This window comes from Rhynchophorus ferrugineus, unplaced genomic scaffold (genome assembly GCF_030347505.1).
Source record: "Rhynchophorus ferrugineus isolate W39M unplaced genomic scaffold, kcgeb_rfMv2 rfM9, whole genome shotgun sequence".
Classification (NCBI taxonomy): domain Eukaryota; kingdom Metazoa; phylum Arthropoda; class Insecta; order Coleoptera; family Curculionidae; genus Rhynchophorus; species Rhynchophorus ferrugineus.
In genome coordinates, this window is record NW_027472588.1 from 23202309 (window position 1) to 23223894 (window position 21586).

The window sequence follows — 21586 nt, forward strand, 5'->3', positions numbered from 1 at the left end:
ATAGTTTCCGAGATATGGAATATCGAAATTTTACAATTTGGCTCTTCTTTCAACTTGTGCCAAAGTTGTAAAATGGTCTTATGAATTAGCGATTTCGTTCCAATTCACACTCCAAGTAATATTCAGCATGCTAATTACACTGCCAATTGCCTAATTGCATTATCTCTTATAGTTTCCGAGACATGGGCAATCGAAATTTTACACTTTAGACTCTGTTTCTAACTTGGGCCGAAATTGTAAAATGGTCTTATGAATTAGCGATTTCGTTCCAATTCACATTCCTAGTAATATTCAGCATGCTAATTACATTGCCGTTTGCCAAATTGCATCATTATCTCTTATAGTTTCCGAGATATGGACTATCGACATCTTACAATATTGGCTCTGCTTCTAACTTGGGCCATAATTGTAAAATGGTCTAATGAAGTAGCGATTTCGTTACAAATCACATTCCAAGTAATATTCGGCAAGCTAATCACGTTATGGATTACGGAATTGCACTATCTCTTATAGTTTCCCACATATGGACTATCGAAACTTTACGCTTTAGGTTCTATTTCTAACTTAGGGTGAAATTGTTAATTGATATTGTGAATTACCGATTTCGCTCCAATTCACACTCCAAGTAATATTCGGCATGCTAATTACGTTGCCGATCGTCAAATTGAATTATCTCTTATAGTTTACGAGATATGGACTATCGAAATTTTACAATTTGGCTCTTCTTCTAACTTGTTCCAAAATTGTAAAATGGTCTTATGTATTGCCGATTTCGTTCCAATTCACATTCCAAGTAATATTCGGAATGCTAATTACGTTGCCGATTGTCAAATTGCATTATCTCTTATAGTTTTCGAGATATGGACTACCGAAATTTTACAATTTGGCTCTTCTTCTAACTTGTGCCAAAGTTGTAAAATGGCCCTATGAATTAGCGATTTCGTTACAATTCACACTCCAAGTAATATTCGGCATGCTAATTATGTTGTCGATTAACAAATTGCATTATCTCTTATAGTCTCTGAGATATGGGCTATCGAAATTTTACAATTTTGTCTCTGTTTCTAACTTGGGCCAAAATTTTAAAATGGTCTTATGAATTAACGATTTTTTCCAATTCACATTCCAGGTAATATTCGGCATGCTAATTACGTTGCCGATTGCCAAATTGAATTATCCCTTATGGTTTCCGAGATATGGGCAATCGAAATTTTACACTTTAGACTCTGTTTCTAACTTGGGCCAAAATTTTAAAATGGTCTTATGAATTAACGATTTTGTTCCAATTCATATTCCAAGTAAAACTCGACATGCTAATTACGTTGCCGATTGCCAAATTGAATTATCTCTTATAGTTTCCGAGATATGGGCTATCGAAATTTTACAATTTGGCTCTTCTTCTAACTTGGGCCAAAATTGTAAAATGGTCTTATGAATTAGCGATTTCGTTCCAATTCACATTCCTAGTAATATTCGGTATGCTAATTACGTTGCCGATTGCCAAATTGCATTATCTCTTATAGTTTCCGAGATATGGGCTATCGAAATTTTACAATTTGGCTCTTCTTCTAACTTGGGCCAAAATTGTAAAATGGTCTTATGAATTAGCGATTTCGTTCCAATACACATTCCAAGTAATATTCAGCACGCTAATTACATTGCCGATTGCCAAATTGCATTATCTCGTATATTTTCCGAGATATGGGCAATCGAAATTGGACACCTTAGACTCTGTTTCTAACTTGGGCCAAAATTGTAAAATGGTCTTATGAATTAGCGATTTCGTTCCAATTCACATTCCAAGTAATATTCAGCATGCTAATTACATTGCCGATTGCCAAATTGCATTATCTCTTAGAGTTTCCGAGATATGGGCAATCGAAATTTTACACTTTAGACTCTGTTTCTAACTTGGGCCAAAATTGTAAAATGGTCTTATGAATTAGCGATTACGTTCCAATTCACATTCCTAGTAATATTCAGCATGCTAATTATATTGCCGTTTGCCAAATTGCATCATTATCTCTTATAGTTTCCGAGATATGGTCTATCGACATCTTACAATATTGGCTCTGCTTCTAACTTGGGCCAAAATTGTAAAATGGTCTTACTAATTAGCGATTTCGTTCCAAATCACATTCCTAGTAATATTCGGCAAGCTAATCACGTTATGGATTACGGAATTGCATTATCTCTTATAGTTTCCCACATATGGACTATCGAAACTTTACGCTTTAGGTTTTATTTCTAACTTAGGGTGAAATTGTTAATTGATCTTGTGAATTACCGATTTCGCTCCAATTCACACTCCAAGTAATATTCGGCATGCTAATTACGTTGCCGATTGTCAAATTGTATTATCTCTTCTAGTTTCCAGGATATTGACTAACGAAATTTTACAATTTGGCTCTTCTTCTAACTTGGAATTAGCGATTTCGTTTCAATTCACATTCCAAGTAATATTCGGCATGCTAATTATGTTGTCGATTAACAAATTGCATTACCTCTTATAGTCTCTGAGATATGGGCTATCGAAATTTTACAATTTTGTCTCTGTTTCTAACTTGTGCCATAATTGTAAAATGGCTTATGAATTAGCGATTTCGTTCCAATTTACATTCCAGGTAATATTCGGCATGCTAATTACGTTGCCGATTGACAAATCGCATTATCTCTTATAGCTTCCGAGATATGGACTATCGAAATTTTACAATTTAGCTCTTCTTCTAACTTGTGCCATAATTGTAAAATGGTCTTATGAATTAGCGATTTCGTTCCAATTCACATTCCAAGTAATATTCGGCATGCTAATTACGTTGCCGATTGCCAAATTGAATTATCCCTTATGGTTTCCGAGATATGGGCAATAGAAATTTTACGCTTTAGACTCTGTTTCTAACTTGGGCCAAAATTGTAAAATGGTCTTATGAATTAACGATTTTGTTCCAATTCACATTCCAAGTAATACTCGGCATGCTAATTACGTTGCCGATTGCCAAATTGAATTATCTCTTATAGTTTCCGAGATATGGACCATCGATATTTTACAATTTGGCTCTTCTTCTAACTTGTGCCAAAATTGTAAAATGGTCTTATGAATTAGCGATTTCGTTCCAATTCACATTCCAAGTAATATTCGGCATGCTAATTACGTTGCCGATTGTCAAATTGCATTATCTCTTATAGTTTCCGAGATATGGACTATCGAAATTTTACAATTTGGCTCTTCTTCTAACTTGTGCCAAAATTGTAAAATGGCTTTATGAATTAGCGATTTCGTTACAATTCACATTCCAAGTAATATTCGGCATGCTAATTACATAGCCGATTGCCAAATTGCATTATCTCTTATAGTTTCCGAGATATGTTCAATCGAAATTTTACACTTTAAACTCTGTTTCTAACTTGGGCCAAAATTGTAAAATGGTCTTATGAATTAGCGATTTCGTTCCAACTCACATTCCAAGTAATATTCGGCATGCTAATTACATTGCCGTTTGCGAAATTGCATCATTACCTCTTATAGTTACCGAGATATGGACTATCGACATCTTACACTATTGGCTCTGCTTCTAACTTGTGCCAAAATTGTAAAATGGTCTTATGAATTAGCGATTTCGCTCCAATTCACATTCCAAGTAATATTCGGCATGCTAATTACATTACCGATTGCCAAATTGCATCATTATCTCTTATAGTTTCCGAGATATGGACTATCGACATCTTACAATATTGGCTCGGCTTCTAACTTGGGCCAAAATTGTAAATTGGTCTTATGAATTAGCGATTTCGTTCCAATTCACATTCCTAGTAATATTCGGTATGCTAATTACGTTGCCGATTGCCAAATTGCATTATCTCTTATAGTTTCCGAGATATGGAATATCGAAATTTTACAATTTGGCTCTTCTTTCAACTTGTGCCAAAGTTGTAAAATGGTCTTATGAATTAGCGATTTCGTTCCAATTCACACTCCAAGTAATATTCAGCATGCTAATTACACTGCCAATTGCCTAATTGCATTATCTCTTATAGTTTCCGAGACATGGGCAATCGAAATTTTACACTTTAGACTCTGTTTCTAACTTGGGCCGAAATTGTAAAATGGTCTTATGAATTAGCGATTTCGTTCCAATTCACATTCCTAGTAATATTCAGCATGCTAATTACATTGCCGTTTGCCAAATTGCATCATTATCTCTTATAGTTTCCGAGATATGGACTATCGACATCTTACAATATTGGCTCTGCTTCTAACTTGGGCCATAATTGTAAAATGGTCTTATGAAGTAGCGATTTCGTTCCAAATCACATTCCAAGTAATATTCGGCAAGCTAATCACGTTATGGATTACGGAATTGCACTATCTCTTATAGTTTCCCACATATGGACTATCGAAACTTTACGCTTTAGGTTCTATTTCTAACTTAGGGTGAAATTGTTAATTGATCTTGTGAATTACCGATTTCGCTCCAATTCACACTCCAAGTAATATTCGGCATGCTAATTACGTTGCCGATCGTCAAATTGAATTGTCCCTTATAGTTTACGAGATATGGACTATCGAAATTTTACAATTTGGCTCTTCTTCTAACTTGGTATTAGCGATTTCGTTTCAATTCACATTCCAAGTAATATTCGGCATGCTAATTATGTTGTCGATTAACAAATTGCATTACCTCTTATAGTCTCTGAGATATGGGCTATCGAAATTTTACAATTTTGTCTCTGTTTCTAACTTGTGCCATAATTGTAAAATGGCTTATGAATTAGCGATTTCGTTCCAATTTACATTCCAGGTAATATTCGGCATGCTAATTACGTTGCCGATTGACAAATCGCATTATCTCTTATAGCTTCCGAGATATGGACTATCGAAATTTTACAATTTAGCTCTTCTTCTAACTTGTGCCAAAATTGTAAAATGGTCTTATGAATTAGCGATTTCGTTCCAATTCACATTCCAAGTAATATTCGGCATGCTAATTACGTTGCCGATTGTCAAATTGAATTATCCCTTATGGTTTCCGAGATATGGGCAATCGAAATTTTACACTTTAGACTCTGTTTCTAACTTGGGCCAAAATTGTAAAATGGTCTTATGAATTAACGATTTTGTTCCAATTCACATTCCAAGTAATACTCGGCATGCTAATTACATTGCCGATTGCCAAATTGAATTATCTCTTATAGTTTCCGAGATATGGACCATCGAAATTTTACAATTTGGCTCTTCTTCTAACTTGTGCCAAAATTGTAAAATGGTCTTATGAATTAGCGATTTCGTTCCAATTCACATTCCAAGTAATATTCGGCATGCTAATTACGTTGCCGATTGTCAAATTGCATTATCTCTTATAGTTTCCGAGATATGGACTATCGAAATTTTACAATTTGGCTCTTCTTCTAACTTGTGCCAAAATTGTAAAATGGCCTTATGAATTAGCGATTTCGTTACAATTCACATTCCAAGTAATATTCGGCATGCTAATTACATAGCCGATTGCCAAATTGCATTATCTCTTATAGTTTCCGAGATATGGGCAATCGAAATTTTACACTTTAGACTCTGTTTCTAACTTGGGCCAAAATTGTAAAATGGTCTTATGAATTAGCGATTTCAGGTTCGTCCATCGTTCCAATTCACATTCCTAGTAATATTCGGTATGCTAATTACGTTGCCGATTGCCAAATTGCATTATCTCTTATAGTTTCCGAGATATGGGCTATCGAAATTTTACAATTTGGCTCTTCTTCTAACTTGGGCCAAAATTGTAAAATGGTCTTATGAATTAGCGATTTCGTTCCAATTCACATTCCAAGTAATATTCAGCACGCTAATTACATTGCCGATTGCCAAATTGCATTATCTCGTATATTTTCCGAGATATGGGCAATCGAAATTTTACACCTTAGACTCTGTCTTATGAATTAGCGATTTCGTTCCAATTCACATTCCAAGTAATATTCAGCATGCTAATTACATTGCCGATTGCCAAATTGCATTATCTCTTAGAGTTTCCGAGATATGGGCAATCGAAATTTTACACTTTAGACTCTGTTTCTAACTTGGGCCAAAATTGTAAAATGGTCTTATGAATTAGCGATTACGTTCCAATTCACATTCCTAGTAATATTCAGCATGCTAATTATATTGCCGTTTGCCAAATTGCATCATTATCTCTTATAGTTTCCGAGATACGGACTATCGACATCTTACAATATTGGCTCTGCTTCTAACTTGGGCCAAAATTGTAAAATGGTCTTACTAATTAGCGATTTCGTTCCAAATCACATTCCTAGTAATATTCGGCAAGCTAATCACGTTATGGATTACGGAATTGCACTATCTCTTATAGTTTCCCACATATGGACTATCGAAACTTTACGCTTTAGGTTCTATTTCTAACTTAGGGTGAAATTGTTAATTGATCTTGTGAATTACCGATTTCGCTCCAATTCACACTCCAAGTAATATTCGGCATGCTAATTACGTTGCCGATTGTCAAATTGTATTATCTCTTCTAGTTTCCAGGATATTGACTAACGAAATTTTACAATTTGGCTCTTCTTCTAACTTGTGCCAAAATTGTAAAATGGTCTTATGAATTAGCGATTTCGTTTCAATTCACATTCCAAGTAATATTCGGCATGCTAATTATGTTGTCGATTAACAAATTGCATTACCTCTTATAGTCTCTGAGATATGGGCTATCGAAATTTTACAATTTTGTCTCTGTTTCTAACTTGGGCTTTCCAATTTACATTCCAGGTAATATTCGGCATGCTAATTACGTTGCCGATTGACAAATCGCATTATCTCTTATAGCTTCCGAGATATGGACTATCGAAATTTTACAATTTAGCTCTTCTTCTAACTTGTGCCATAATTGTAAAATGGTCTTATGAATTAGCGATTTCGTTCCAATTCACATTCCAAGTAATATTCGGCATGCTAATTACGTTGCCGATTGCCAAATTGAATTATCCCTTATGGTTTCCGAGATATGGGCAATAGAAATTTTACGCTTTAGACTCTGTTTCTAACTTGGGCCAAAATTGTAAAATGGTCTTATGAATTAACGATTTTGTTCCAATTCACATTCCAAGTAATACTCGGCATGCTAATTACGTTGCCGATTGCCAAATTGAATTATCTCTTATAGTTTCCGAGATATGGACCATCGATATTTTACAATTTGGCTCTTCTTCTAACTTGTGCCAAAATTGTAAAATGGTCTTATGAATTAGCGATTTCGTTCCAATTCACATTCCAAGTAATATTCGGCATGCTAATTACGTTGCCGATTGTCAAATTGCTTTATCTCTTATAGTTTCCGAGATATGGACTATCGAAATTTTACAATTTGGCTCTTCTTCTAACTTGTGCCAAAATTGTAAAATGGCTTTATGAATTAGCGATTTCGTTACAATTCACATTCCAAGTAATATTCGGCATGCTAATTACATAGCCGATTGCCAAATTGCATTATCTCTTATAGTTTCCGAGATATGTTCAATCGAAATTTTACACTTTAACCTCTGTTTCTAACTTGGGCCAAAATTGTAAAATGGTCTTATGAATTAGCGATTTCGTTCCAACTCACATTCCAAGTAATATTCGGCATGCTAATTACGTTGCCGATTGCCAAATTGCATCATTACCTCTTATAGTTACCGAGATATGGACTATCGACATCTTACACTATTGGCTCTGCTTCTAACTTGTGCCAAAATTGTAAAATGGTCTTATGAATTAGCGATTTCGCTCCAATTCACATTCCAAGTAATATTCGGCATGCTAATTACATTACCGATTGCCAAATTGCATCATTATCTCTTATAGTTTCCGAGATATGGACTATCGACATCTTACAATATTGGCTCGGCTTCTAACTTGGGCCAAAATTGTAAATTGGTCTTATGAATTAGCGATTTCGTTCCAATTCACATTCCTAGTAATATTCGGTATGCTAATTACGTTGCCGATTGCCAAATTGCATTATCTCTTATAGTTTCCGAGATATGGAATATCGAAATTTTACAATTTGGCTCTTCTTTCAACTTGTGCCAAAGTTGTAAAATGGTCTTATGAATTAGCGATTTCGTTCCAATTCACACTCCAAGTAATATTCAGCATGCTAATTACACTGCCAATTGCCTAATTGCATTATCTCTTATAGTTTCCGAGACATGGGCAATCGAAATTTTACACTTTAGACTCTGTTTCTAACTTGGGCCGAAATTGTAAAATGGTCTTATGAATTAGCGATTTCGTTCCAATTCACATTCCTAGTAATATTCAGCATGCTAATTACATTGCCGTTTGCCAAATTGCATCATTATCTCTTATAGTTTCCGAGATATGGACTATCGACATCTTACAATATTGGCTCTGCTTCTAACTTGGGCCATAATTGTAAAATGGTCTTATGAAGTAGCGATTTCGTTCCAAATCACATTCCAAGTAATATTCGGCAAGCTAATCACGATATGGATTACGGAATTGCACTATCTCTTATAGTTTCCCACATATGGACTATCGAAACTTTACGCTTTAGGTTCTATTTCTAACTTAGGGTGAAATTGTTAATTGATCTTGTGAATTACCGATTTCGCTCCAATTCACACTCCAAGTAATATTCGGCATGCTAATTACGTTGCCGATCGTCAAATTGAATTGTCTCTTATAGTTTACGAGATATGGACTATCGAAATTTTACAATTTGGCTCTTCTTCTAACTTGTTCCAAAATTGTAAAATGGTCTTATGTATTGCCGATTTCGTTCCAATTCACATTCCAAGTAATATTCGGAATGCTAATTACGTTGCCGATTGTCAAATTGCATTATCTCTTATAGTTTTCGAGATATGGACTATCGAAATTTTACAATTTGGCTCTTCTTCTAACTTGTGCCAAAGTTGTAAAATGGCCCTATGAATTAGCGATTTCGTTACAATTCACACTCCAAGTAATATTCGGCATGCTAATTATGTTGTCGATTAACAAATTGCATTATCTCTTATAGTCTCTGAGATATGGGCTATCGAAATTTTACAATTTTGTCTCTGTTTCTAACTTGGGCTTTCCAATTCACATTCCAGGTAATATTCGGCATGCTAATTACGTTGCCGATTGCCAAATTGAATTATCCCTTATGGTTTCCGAGATATGGGCAATCGAAATTTTACACTTTAGACTCTGTTTCTAACTTGGGCCAAAATTTTAAAATGGTCTTATGAATTAACGATTTTGTTCCAATTCATATTCCAAGTAATACTCGACATGCTAATTACGTTGCCGATTGCCAAATTGAATTATCTCTTATAGTTTCCGAGATATGGGCTATCGAAATTTTACAATTTGGCTCTTCTTCTAACTTGGGCCAAAATTGTAAAATGGCCTTATGAATTAGCGATTTCGTTCCAATTCACATTCCTAGTAATATTCGGTATGCTAATTACGTTGCCGATTACCAAATTGCATTATCTCTTATAGTTTCCGAGATATGGGCTATCGAAATTTTACAATTTGGCTCTTCTTCTAACTTGGGCCAAAATTGTAAAATGGTCTTATGAATTAGCGATTTCGTTCCAATTCACATTCCAAGTAATATTCAGCACGCTAATTACATTGCCGATTGCCAAATTGCATTATCTCGTATAGTTTCCGAGATATGGGCAATCGAAATTTTACACCTTAGACTCTGTCTTATGAATTAGCGATTTCGTTCCAATTCACATTCCAAGTAATATTCAGCATGCTAATTACATTGCCGATTGCCTAGTTGCATTATCTCTTATAGTTTCCGAGATATGGGCAATCGAAATTTTACACTTTAGACTCTGTTTCTAACTTGGGCCAAAATTGTAAAATGGTCTTATGAATTAGCGATTTCGTTCCAATTCACATTCCTAGTAATATTCAGCATGCTAATTATATTGCCGTTTGCCAAATTGCATCATTATCTCTTATAGTTTCCGAGATATGGACTATCGACATCTTACAATATTGGCTCTGCTTCTAACTTGGGCCAAAATTGTAAAATGGTCTTAGTAATTAGCGATTTCGTTCCAATTCACATTCCAAATAATATTCGGCATGCTAATTACGTTGCCGATTGTCAAATTGCATTATATCTTATAGTTTCCGAGATATGGGCAATCGAAATTTTACACTTTAGACTCTGTTTTTAACTTGGGCCAAAATTGTAAAATGGTCTTATGAATTAACGATTTCGTTCCAATTCACATTCCAAGTAATATTCGGCATGCTAATTACATTTCCGTTTGCGAAATTGCATCATTATCTCTTATAGTTTCCGAGATATGGACTATCGACATCTTACAATATTGGCTCTGCTTCTAACTTGGGCCAAAATTGTAAAATGGTCTTATGAAGTAGCGATTTCGTTCCAAATCACATTCCAAGTAATATTCGGCAAGCTAATCACGTTATGTATTACGGAATTGCACTATCTCTTATAGTTTCCCACATATGGACTATCGAAACTTTACGCTTTAGGTTCTATTTCTAACTTAGGGTGAAATTGTTAATTGATCTTGTGAATTACCGATTTCGCTCCAATTCACACTCCAAGTAATATTCGGCATGCTAATTACGTTGCCGATCGTCAAATTGAATTATCTCTTATAGTTTACGAGATATGGACTATCGAAATTTTACAATTTGGCTCTTCTTCTAACTTGTTCCAAAATTGTAAAATGGTCTTATGTATTGCCGATTTCGTTCCAATTCACATTCCAAGTAATATTCGGAATGCTAATTACGTTGCCGATTGTCAAATTGCATTATCTCTTATAGTTTTCGAGATATGGACTATCGAAATTTTACAATTTGGCTCTTCTTCTAACTTGTGCCGAAGTTGTAAAATGGCCCTATGAATTAGCGATTTCGTTACAATTCACACTCCAAGTAATATTCGGCATGCTAATTATGTTGTCGATTAACAAATTGCATTATCTCTTATAGTCTCTGAGATATGGGCTATCGAAATTTTACAATTTTGTCTCTGTTTCTATCTTGGGCTTTCCAATTCACATTCCAGGTAATATTCGGCATGCTAATTACGTTGCCGATTGCCTAATGGCATTATCTCTTATAGTTTCCGAGGTATGGGCAATCGAAATTTTACACTTTAGACTCTGTTTCTAACTTGGGCCAAAATTTTAAAATGGTCTTATGAATTAACGATTTTGTTCCAATTCATATTCCAAGTAATACTCGACATGCTAATTACGTTGCCGATTGCCAAATTGAATTATCTCTTATAGTTTCCGAGATATGGGCTATCGAAATTTTACAATTTGGCTCTTCTTCTAACTTGGGCCAAAATTGTAAAATGGTCTTATGAATGAACGATTTCGTTCCAATTCAGATTCCAAGTAATACTCGGCATGCTAATTACGTTGCCGATTGCCAAACTGAATTATCTCTTATAGTTTCCGAGATATGGACTATCGAAATTTTACAATTTGGCTCTTCTTCTAACTTGTTCCAAAATTGTAAAATAGTCTTATGTATTACCGATTTCGTTCCAATTCACATTCCAAGTAATATTCGGCATGCTAATTACGTTGCCGATTGTCAAATTGCATTATCTCTTATAGTTTCCGAGATATGGACTATCGAAATTTTACAATTGGCTCTTCTTCTAACTTGTGTCAAAATTGTAAAATAGCCTTATGAATTAGCGATTTCGTTCCAACTCACATTCCATATAATATTCAGCATGCTTATTACGTTGCCGATAGTCAAATTGCATTATCTCTTATAGCTTCCGAGATATGGACTATCGAAATTTTACAATTTAGCTCTTCTTCTATTCACATTCCAAGTAATATTCGGGATGCTAATTACGTTTCCGATTGCCAAATTACATCATTATCTCTTAGAGTTTCCGAGATATGGACTATCGACATCTTACAATATTGGCTCTGCTCCTAACTTGGGCCAAAATTGTTAAATGGTCTTGTGAATTAGCGATTTCGTTCCAATTCACATTCCAAGTAATATTCGGCATGCTAATTACGTTTCCGATTGCCAAATTACATCATTATCTCTTAGAGTTTCCGAGATATGGACTATCGACATCTTACAATATTGGCTCGGCTTCTAACTTGGGCCAAAATTGTATAAAGGCCCTATGAATTAGCGATTTCGTTCCAATTCACATTCCAAGTTATATTCGGCATGCTAATTACGTTGCCGATTGTCAAATTGCACTATCCCTTATAGTTTCCGAGATATGGGCAATCGAAATTTTACACTTTAGACTCTGTTTCTAACTTGGGCCAAAATTGTAAAATGGTCTTATGAATTAGCGATTACGTTCCAATTCACATTCCAAGTAATATTCGGCATGTTAATTACGTTGCCGATTGTCAAATTGCATTATCTCTTATAGTTTCCGAGATATGGACTATCGAAATTTTACAATTTGGCTCTTCTTCTAACTTGTGCCAAAATTGTAAAATGACCTTATGAATTAGCGATTTCGTTCCAATTCACATTCCAAGTAATATTCGGCATGCTAATTACATAGGCGATTGCCAAATTGCGTTATCTCTTATAGTTTTCGAGATATTGACTATCGAAATTTTTCAATTTGGCTCTTCTTCTAACTTGTGCCAAAATTGTAAATTGGTCTTATGAATTAGCGATTTCGTTCCAATTCACATTCCAAGTAATATTCGGCATGCAAATTACATTGCCGATTGCCTAATGGCATTATCTCTTATAGTTTCGGAGATATGGGCAATCGAAATTTTACACTTTAGACTCTGTTTCTAACTTGGGCCAAAATTGTAAAATGGTCTTATGAATTAGCGATTTCGTTCCAATTCACATTCCTAGTAATATTCGGTATGCTAATTACGCTGCCGATTGCCAAATTGCATTATCTCTTATAGTTTCCGAGATATTGACTATCGAAATTTTTCAATTTGGCTCTTCTTCTAACTTGGGCCAAAATTGTAAATTGGTCTTATGAATTAGCGATTTCGTTCCAATTCACATTCCAAGTAATATTCGGCATGCAAATTACATTGCCGATTGCCTAATGGCATTATCTCTTATAGTTTCCGAGATATGGGCAATCGAAATTTTACACCTTAGACTCTGTCTTATGAATTAGCGATTTCGTTCCAATTCACATTCCAAGTAATATTCAGCATGCTAATTACATTGCCGATTGCCAAATTGCATTATCTCTTAGAGTTTCCGAGATATGGGCAATCGAAATTTTACACTTTAGACTCTGTTTCTAACTTGGGCCAAAATTGTAAAATGGTCTTATGAATTAGCGATTTCGTTCCAATTCACATTCCTAGTAATATTCAGCATGCTAATTATATTGCCGTTTGCCAAATTGCATCATTATCTCTTATAGTTTCCGAGATATGGACTATCGACATCTTACAATATTGGCTCTGCTTCTAACTTGGGCCAAAATTGTAAAATGGTCTTACTAATTAGCGATTTCGTTCCAAATCACATTCCAAGTAATATTCGGCAAGCTAATCACGTTATGGATTACGGAATTGCACTATCTCTTATAGTTTCCCACATATGGACTATCGAAACTTTACGCTTTAGGTTCTATTTCTAACTTAGGGTGAAATTGTTAATTGATCTTGTGAATTACCGATTTCGCTCCAATTCACACTCCAAGTAATATTCGGCATGCTAATTACGTTGCCGATTGTCAAATTGTATTATCTCTTATAGTTTCCAGGATATTGACTAACGAAATTTTACAATTTGGCTCTTCTTCTAACTTGTGCCAAAATTGTAAAATGGTCTTATGAATTAGCGATTTCGTTCCAATTCACATTCCAAGTAATATTCGGCATGCTAATTATGTTGTCGATTAACAAATTGCATTACCTCTTATAGTCTCTGAGATATGGGCTATCGAAATTTTACAATTTTGTCTCTGTTTCTAACTTGGGCTTTCCAATTCACATTCCAGGTAATATTCGGCATGCTAATTACGTTGCCGATTGTCAAATCGCATTATCTCTTATAGCTTCCGAGATATGGACTATCGAAATTTTACAATTTAGCTCTTCTTCTAACTTGTGCCAAAATTGTAAAATGGTCTTATGAATTAGCGATTTCGTTCCAATTCACATTCCAAGTAATATTCGGCATGCTAATTACGTTGCCGATTGCCAAATTGAATTATCCCTTATGGTTTCCGAGATATGGGCAATCGAAATTTTACACTTTAGACTCTGTTTCTAACTTGGGCCAAAATTGTAAAATGGTCTTATGAATTAACGATTTTGTTCCAATTCACATTCCAAGTAATACTCGGCATGCTAATTACGTTGCCAGGTTCGTCCATCGATCGATTGCCAAATTGAATTATCTCTTATAGTTTCCGAGATATGGACCATCGATATTTTACAATTTGGCTCTTCTTCTAACTTGTTCCAAAATTGTAAAATAGCTTTATGTATTACCGATTTCGTTCCAATTGACATTCCAAGTAATATTCGGCATGCTAATTACGTTGCCGATTGTCAAATTGCATTATCTCTTATAGTTTCCGAGATATGGATTATCGAAATTTTACAATTTGGCTCTTCTTCTAACTTGTGCCAAAATTGTAAAATGGCCTTATGAATTAGCGATTTCGTTACAATTCACATTCCAAGTAATATTCCGCATGCTAATTACATAGCCGATTGCCAAATTGCATTATCTCTTATAGTTTCCGAGATATGGGCAATCGAAATTTTACACTTTAAACTCTGTTTCTAACTTGGGCCAAAATTGTAAAATGGTCTTATGAATTAGCGATTTCGTTCCAACTCACATTCCAAGTAATATTCGGCATGCTAATTACATTGCCGTTTGCGAAATTGCATCATTACCTCTTATAGTTTCCGAGATATGGACTATCGATATCTTACACTATTGGCTCTGCTTCTAACTTGTGCCAAAATTGTAAAATGGTCTTATGAATTAGCGATTTCGTTCCAATTCACATTCCAAGTAATATTCGGTATGCTAATTACGTTGCCGATTGCCAAATTGCATTATCTCTTATAGTTTCCGAGATATGGAATATCGAAATTTTACAATTTGGCTCTTCTTTCAACTTGTGCCAAAGTTGTAAAATGGTCTTATGAATTAGCGATTTCGTTCCAATTCACACTCCAAGTAATATTCAGCATGCTAATTACACTGCCAATTGCCTAATTGCATTATCTCTTATAGTTTCCGAGATATGGGCAATCGAAATTTTACACTTTAGACTCTGTTTCTAACTTGGGCCAAAATTGTAAAATGGTCTTATGAATTAGCGATTTCGTTCCAATTCACATTCCTAGTAATATTCAGCATGCTAATTACATTGCCGTTTGCCAAATTGCATCATTATCTCTTATAGTTTCCGAGATATGGACTATCGACATCTTACAATATTGGCTCTGCTTCTAACTTGGGCCATAATTGTAAAATGGTCTTATGAAGTAGCGATTTCGTTCCAAATCACATTCCAAGTAATATTCGGCAAGCTAATCACGTTATGGATTACGGAATTGCACTATCTCTTATAGTTTCCCACATATGGACTATCGAAACTTTACGCTTTAGGTTCTATTTCTAACTTAGGGTGAAATTGTTAATTGATCTTGTGAATTACCGATTTCGCTCCAATTCACACTCCAAGTAATATTCGGCATGCTAATTACGTTGCCGATCGTCAAATTGAATTATCTCTTATAGTTTACGAGATATGGACTATCGAAATTTTACAATTTGGCTCTTCTTCTAACTTGTTCCAAAATTGTAAAATGGTCTTATGTATTGCCGATTTCGTTACAATTCACATTCCAAGTAATATTCTGAATGCTAATTACGTTGCCGATTGTCAAATTGCATTATCTCTTATAGTTTTCGAGATATGGACTATCGAAATTTTACAATTTGGCTCTTCTTCTAACTAGTGCCAAAGTTGTAAAATGGCCCTATGAATTAGCGATTTCGTTACAATTCACACTCCAAGTAATATTCGGCATGCTAATTATGTTGTCGATTAACAAATTGCATTATCTCTTATAGTCTCTGAGATATGGGCTATCGAAATTTTACAATTTTGTCTCTGTTTCTAACTTGGGCTTTCCAATTCACATTCCAGGTAATATTCGGCATGCTAATTACGTTGCCGATTGCCAAATTGAATTATCCCTTATGGTTTCCGAGATATGGGCAATCGAAATTTTACACTTTAGACTCTGTTTCTAACTTGGGCCAAAATTTTAAAATGGTCTTATGAATTAACGATTTTGTTCCAATTCATATTCCAAGTAATACTCGACATGCTAATTACGTTGCCGATTGCCAAATTGAATTATCTCTTATAGTTTCCGAGATATGGACTATCGAAATTTTACAATTTGGCTCTTCTTCTAACTTGGGCCAAAATTGTAAAATGGTCTTATGAATTAGCGATTTCGTTCCAATTCACATTCCTAGTAATATGCGGTATGCTAATTACGTTGCCGATTGCCAAATTGCATTATCTCTTATAGTTTCCGAGATATGGACTATCGAAATTTTACAATTTGGCTCTTCTTTTAACTTGTGCCAAAATTGTAAAATGGTCTTATGAATTAGCGATTTCGTTCCAATTCACATTCCAAGTAATATTCAGCACGCTAATTACATTGCCGATTGCCAAATTGCATTATCTCGTATAGTTTCCGAGATATGGGCAATCGAAATTTTACACCTTAGACTCTGTCTTATGAATTAGCGATTTCGTTCCAATTCACATTCCAAGTAATATTCAGCATGCTAATTACATTGCCGATTGCCTAATTGCATTATCTCTTATAGTTTCCGAGATATGGGCAATCGAAATTTTACACTTTAGACTCTGTTTCTAACTTGGGCCAAAATTGTAAAATGGTCTTATGAATTAGCGATTTCGTTCCAATTCACATTCCTAGTAATATTCAGCATGCTAATTATATTGCCGTTTGCCAAATTGCATCATTATCTCTTATAGTTTCCGAGATATGGACTATCGACATCTTACAATACTGGCTCTGCTTCTAACTTGGGCCAAAATTGTAAAATGGTCTTAGTAATTAGCGATTTCGTTCCAATTCACATTCCAAATAATATTCGGCAGGCTAATTACGTTGCCGATTGTCAAATTGCATTATATCTTATAGTTTCCGAGATATGGGCAATCCAAATTTTACACTTTAGACTCTGTTTTTAACTTGGGCCAAAATTGTAAAATGGTCTTATGAATTAGCGATTTCGTTCCAATTCACATTCCAAGTAATATTCGGCATGCTAATTACATTGCCGTTTGCGAAATTGCATCATTATCTCTTATAGTTTCCGAGATATGGACTATCGACATCTTACAATATTGGCTCTGCTTCTAACTTGGGCCAAAATTGTAAAATGGTCTTATGAAGTAGCGATTTCGTTCCAAATCACATTCCAAGTAATATTCGGCAAGCTAATCACGTTATGGATTACGGAATTGCACTATCTCTTATAGTTTCCCACATATGGACTATCGAAACTTTACGCTTTAGGTTCTATTTCTAACTTAGGGTGAAATTGTTAATTGATCTTGTGAATTACCGATTTCGCTCCAATTCACACTCCAAGTAATATTCGGCATGCTAATTACGTTGCCGATTGTCAAATTGTATTATCTCTTATAGTTTTCAAGATATTGACTAACGAAATTTTACAATTTGACTCTTCTTCTAACTTGTGCCAAAATTGTAAAATGGCCTTATCTATTGGCGATTTCGTTCCAATTCACATTCCAAGTAATATTCGGCATGCTAATTACATTGCCGGTTGCCAAATTGCATTATCTCTTATAGTTTCCGAGATATGGACTATCGATAATTTACACCTTAGGCTCTGCTTCTAACTTGGGCCCAAATTGTAAAATGGTCTTATCTATTGGCGATTTCGTTCCAATTCACATTCCAAGTAATATTCGGCATGCTAATTACATTGCCGTTTGCGAAATTGCATCATTACCTCTTATAGTTTCCGAGATATGGACTATCGACATCTTACACTATTGGCTCTGCTTCTAACTTGTGCCAAAATTGTAAAATGGTCTTATGAATTAGCGATTTCGTTCCAATTCACATTCCAAGTAATATTCGGCATGCTAATTACGTTGCCGATTGCCAAATTGCATCATTATCTCTTATAGTTTCCGAGATATGGACTATCGACATCTTACAATATTGGCTCGGCTTCTAACTTGGGCCAAAATTGTAAATTGGTCTTATGAATTAGCGATTTCGTTCCAATTCACATTCCTAGTAATATTCGGTATGCTAATTACGTTGCCGATTGCCAAATTGCATTATCTCTTATAGTTTCCGAGATATGGAATATCGAAATTTTACAATTTGGCTCTTCTTTCAAATTGTGCCAAAGTTGTAAAATGGTCTTATGAATTAGCGATTTCGTTCCAATTCACATTCCAAGTAATATTCAGCACGCTAATTACATTGCCGATTGCCAAATTGCATTATCTCGTATAGTTTCCGAGATATGGGCAATCGAAATTTTACACCCTAGACTCTGTCTTATGAATTAGCGATTTCGTTCCAATTCACATTCCAAGTAATATTCAGCATGCTAATTACACTGCCAATTGCCTAATTGCATTATCTCTTATAGTTTCCGAGATATGGGCAATCGAAATTTTACACTTTAGACTCTGTTTCTAACTTGGGCCAAAATTGTAAAATGGTCTTATGAATTAGCGATTTTGTTCCAATTCACATTCCTAGTAATATTCGGCAAGCTAATCACGTTATGGATTACGGAATTGCACTATCTCTTATAGTTTCCCACATATGGACTATCGAAACTTTACGCTTTAGGTTCTATTTCTAACTTAGGGTGAAATTGTTAATTGATCTTGTGAATTACCGATTTCGCTCCAATTCACACTCCAAGTAATATTCGGCATGCTAATTACGTTGCCGATTGTCAAATTGTATTATCTCTTATAGTTTCCAGGATATTGACTAACGAAATTTTACAATTTGGCTCTTCTTCTAACTTGTGCCAAAATTGTAAAATGGTCTTATGAATTAGCGATTTCGTTTCAATTCACATTCCAAGTAATATTCGGCATGCTAATTATGTTGTCGATTAACAAATTGCATTACCTCTTATAGTCTCTGAGATATGGGCTATCGAAATTTTACAATTTTGTCTCTGTTTCTAACTTGGGCTTTCCAATTTACATTCCAGGTAATATTCGGCATGCTAATTACGTTGCCGATTGACAAATCGCATTATCTCTTATAGCTTCCGAGATATGGACTATCGAAATTTTACAATTTAGCTCTTCTTCTAACTTGTGCCATAATTGTAAAATGGTCTTATGAATTAGCGATTTCGTTCCAATTCACATTCCAAGTAATATTCGGCATGCTAATTACGTTGCCGATTGCCAAATTGAATTATCCCTTATGGTTTCCGAGATATGGGCAATAGAAATTTTACGCTTTAGACTCTGTTTCTAACTTGGGCCAAAATTGTAAAATGGTCTTATGAATTAACGATTTTGTTCCAATTCACATTCCAAGTAATACTCGGCATGCTAATTACGTTGCCGATTGCCAAATTGAATTATCTCTTATAGTTTCCGAGATATGGACCATCGAAATTTTACAATTTGGCTCTTCTTCTAACTTGTGCCAAAATTGTAAAATGGTCTTATGAATTAGCGATTTCGTTCCAATTCACATTCCAAGTAATATTCGGCATGCTAATTACGTTGCCGATTGTCAAATTGCATTATCTCTTATAGTTTCCGAGATATGGACTATCGAAATTTTACAATTTGGCTCTTCTTCTAACTTGTGCCAAAATTGTAAAATGGTCTTATGAATTAGCGATTTCGTTCCAATTCACATTCCAAGTAATATTCGGCATGCTAATTACGTTGCCGATTGCCAAATTGAATTATCGCTTATGGTTTCCGAGATATGGGCAATCGAAATTTTACACTTTAGACTCTGTTTCTAACTTGGGCCAAAATTGTAAAATGGTCTTATGAATTAACGATTTTGTTCCAATTCACATTCCAAGTAATACTCGGCATGCTAATTACGTTGCCGATTGCCAAATTGCATTATCTCTTATAGTTTCCGAGATATGGACCATCGACATCTTACAATACTGGCTCTGCTTCTAACTTGGGCCAAAATTGTAAAATGGTCTTATGAAGTAGCGATTTCGTTCCAAATCACATTCCAAGTAATATTCGGCAAGCTAATCACGTTATGGATTACGGAATTGCACTATCTCTTATAGTTTCCCACATATGGACTATCGAAACTTTACGCTTTAGGTTCTATTTCTAACTTAGGGTGAAATTGTTAATTGACCTTGTGAATTACCGATTTCGCTCCAATTCACACTCCAAGTAATATTCGGCATGCTAATTACGTTGCCGATCGTCAAATTGAATTATCTCTTATAGTTTACGAGATATGGACTATCGAAATTTTACAATTTGGCTCTTCTTCTAACTTGTTCCAAAATTGTAAAATGGTCTAATGTATTGCCGATTTCGTTCCAATTCACATTCCAAGTAATATTCGGCATGCTAATTACGTTGCCGATTGTCAAATTGCATTATCTCTTATAGTTTTCGAGATATGGACTATCGAAATTTTACAATTTGGCTTTTCTTCTAACTTGTGCCGAAGTTGTAAAATGGCCCTATGAATTAGCGATTTCGTTACAATTCACACTCCAAGTAATATTCGGCATGCTAATTACGTTGCCGATTGTCAAATTGTATTATCTCTTATAGTTTTCAAGATATTGACTAACGAAATTTTACAATTTGACTCTTCTTCTAACTTGTGCCAAAATTGTAAAATGGCCTTATCTATTGGCGATTTCGTTCCAATTCACATTCCAAGTAATATTCGGCATGCTAATTACATTGCCGGTTGCCAAATTGCATTATCTCTTATAGTTTCCGAGATATGGACTATCGATAATTTACACCTTAGGCTCTGCTTCTAACTTGGGCCCAAATTGTAAAATGGTCTTATCTATTGGCGATTTCGTTCCAATTCACATTCCAAGTAATATTCGGCATGCTAATTACATTGAGGTTTGCGAAATTGCATCATTACCTCTTATAGTTTCCGAGATATGGACTATCGACATCTTACACTATTGGCTCTGCTTCAAACTTGTGCCAAAATTGTAAAATGGTCTTATGAATTAGCGATTTCGCTCCAATTCACATTCCAAGTAATATTCGGCATGCTAATTACGTTGCCGATTGCCAAATTGCATCATTATCTCTTATAGTTTCCGAGATATGGACTATCGACATCTTACAATATTGGCTCGGCTTCTAACTTGGGCCAAAATTGTAAATTGGTCTTATGAATTAGCGATTTCGTTCCAATTCACATTCCTAGTAATATTCGGTATGCTAATTACGTTGCCGATTGCCAAATTGCATTATCTCTTATAGTTTTCAAGATATTGACTAACGAAATTTTACAATTTGAC